The 2,815-nt window shown below is 46.3% G+C and overlaps 1 long non-coding RNA gene across 1 annotated transcript; it reads left to right on the top strand.

Annotated features, from left to right (window-relative positions):
- Positions 1-332: 332 nt before the first annotated feature.
- On the top strand, positions 333-1,720 carry LOC126530421 (uncharacterized). Its single transcript, XR_007599396.3, has 2 exons — positions 333-396; positions 1,381-1,720. It is a non-coding gene; the product is annotated as an uncharacterized lncRNA (long non-coding RNA).
- Positions 1,721-2,815: the final 1,095 nt, after the last annotated feature.

Here is a 2,815-nt window from a genome sequence, read left to right as displayed (position 1 = left end):
CGACTTTGGTGGACGGCACTGGGTAATCGATCTGGGCAACCTTCTACGCACCGTCCTGCACTATGAGTGGGTGGACATTCGTAGAACCAGTATTTCTGGAATGTGAGGTAACAACTGACGTATAGTGATGGCCACTACGAATGCCGCATTCGCTAAGTGGGAAACGCCCCTTCTACCCCCATGCGAGAGCCGCCTTGGCGCTCGTCGACCATCATCTCACGTGTCTGGGGTCGCCGAGTGAAGGGGCTTTCCCGGCCGATCGCAGCGTCTCAATCAGAAAGCGTCAACGCGAAGGACGCGTTGGCACGCGGACAGGAAGCGCACTATATAAACGGACCCGTTGGTCGTCAGCCAACACAGAACCATCCTTTCTGCAAGTGCGCACAGAAGCCACCGGTGAGTGCCCTATAATGCGAGCTGCTTCCCCTTGGGGCACTGGAGGCTCGGTTACCTTGTACTGCTTCGTATTTGTTTTGCGTGGAGCCTCCTCCATTCTTGACTCGGCGGTTGTGAAAGTTAGTTGATAGATGGAAGTAGTTAGCACTGACACGTGACACTTTCGCATGCAGCAGCGCCGTACGCTGGAACCGAACAAATGTTTGTGTTCACACGGAAATCGATTTGCTAACGCAAATTTCATTTCGCTGCGCTTGTTATAGTAGTGTGGCTATCTGGGCCGAGAAGCAGACACTGGTTCTTGTATTTATCGCTAGCATATCTTAGATGCTAGGCGACCTCTGTGGTCATTTGTGTTACATGCAAAATAACAAAATTAGTGCTTTAAAAAGTGCAGAATAAAATTACGACTTAATTATCTCAAAACATGACTTGACTGAAAACTGATGTAAAAACAAGCGTGAGCTTTTAGGAAACCTCTCTATCGAGATTGTGTCGTTCAACTTTTTATCTGCTTGTGCCTGATTTTAAAGTTTTAATTACCGACTGCGTACCTTTATCATAACTTACCTTCGTCTGTAAACGTCTGAGTTCTCCATGTTCGCATAAATGTTCAATTAAAGAGCCATTATAGAAAGAAGGCAAAAAACTGATACTTTCCCACACTTATACCTCAAAATATTAGACGAATGGATTCTACACATCGTAAAACTTCGTTGTTGCTCTATACTTGCGGCCAGTAGTTAAATAGCCAACTATACAAAGCTGCCCCAAAATGAATACTTGAGGTACACGCAAAGGTAAAAATAATCAATATATGAACGAAGAAGTTGTGACGAATCCTTACAAGCCTCTTTATTAAATACCTTCGTCAGTACTGGCGCTAATACGCCCCTTCATTCGCAGAAAACCTTTTTAGGGGTGATGGGCTACAGTTTCGGAGGTTTCAAGTGATGCCTGATGTGTGCCGCATTTGCCTTGCAGTTGACCACAGTCATGATCGCCGTGAGCAGCAAGTCCTTCCTTCTCGCCCTCCTGGTGTTGGCTGTCGTCTGCAGTCTGGCAGCCGCCCAGTTCGGCTACGGCCGCGGCTTCGGAAGGGGCTATGGCGGCTACGGTGGCTACGGCCGCGGCTTCGGAAGGTACGGCCGCGGCTTCGGTGGATACGGCCGTGGATTCGGAGGCTATGGACGCGGCTTTTACGGCTGAGCCACTATTGCAGAAGCATGATTGAGGACACGGAAACGCCCCAGATCAGCCGAGGCGCAGCTAGATTATTCAAGACAAAGAGCGGAGCAATAAATAATTTATTTTGGCAAAGGGAGTTTTCTTCTTCGAGTTCTTCATCAAGTGAGCCTTGGTTGCGCCTATCAGCTGAAAGAAAATCACCTTAGATCCTCTCACCGAGGCATAAGTTCGCCTCCTGATTGGCAGCTGCCGCACACTGACCTGTCAGAGCGGACAGCGACAATGAAGTGACGGTGGAATAAATAACGAAAGCAGGTTGCCGAAAACAAAGCTTGATGGTCAGTAACGCAGCATCTAGAACGCTTTGCATACCAGCGGCTGAGTAGTGCTGTCGGAGCCCCACTGCCGTGGCGGGAAGTTATGCAACGCAGCAACGTAGCTCTGTTGCGGTGTTACACCTGCAAGTCCGCTTCGGCGAAGTTGCGAAACACTGATCCCATCTCAGCAGACTTTGTCACATTAACTATGCGCTCGAATACTGGCCGAATTGACGTCGACCGACGTAATAAGCAGAGGTTTCTTAGCGTAATGAAAGATATGAAAAAAGTTGATGATAAATAAGAAAAATATGTCTATGCAAAAACTAAACTGTGCTTTCAGCACAGAGTTATGACGCTGAATGACAGGACGGCAGGACAGGATGCCGAGAAAAGGAAAACGTAGTATATATTATGCTGATGATATTATGGAATGTTCAAGGACTTGGTGTGCACGGTTTTCGTAAACCACGAGTGCATATATGTGAGCTGGAATGATGTTTTATCCTGTCAGGGGTCTGACCAGCGTTATGATGATTAGATATGACTGCTTGATGAATGCTAATTGACCGCACATGAAAATTTAGTTGCCTGGAACCAGTCAACTAGGAGCAGCCTCTTGAGAATACACGGGAACATAAGGCACAGATGTCTTTTACAAGTCAAGGAGAGAGATATTCTATGTCGTTCATTGTAAATGAAACGCATAATCAGTTTTTGAACAGCTGTGACAGCTGCAACTTCTTACGGATGTCTTATTACAATGTTTTTAATAAGCCTTCACGTAATCTCGGTGTTATTATTTTTCAATACAGTTGCACAGAAGCCCTTGGTAGAAGAATACTGAGCTATTCGACCACAGTGCGCATAGTGAAATTATACTAAATAAATATTATACCAGTATTTGGTACTCT

Source organism: Dermacentor andersoni, chromosome 4 (assembly GCF_023375885.2).
Source record: "Dermacentor andersoni chromosome 4, qqDerAnde1_hic_scaffold, whole genome shotgun sequence".
NCBI lineage: Eukaryota > Metazoa > Arthropoda > Arachnida > Ixodida > Ixodidae > Dermacentor > Dermacentor andersoni.
Note: the sequence above shows the minus strand (reverse complement) of the source record. Positions and strands in the feature narration are given on the sequence as shown.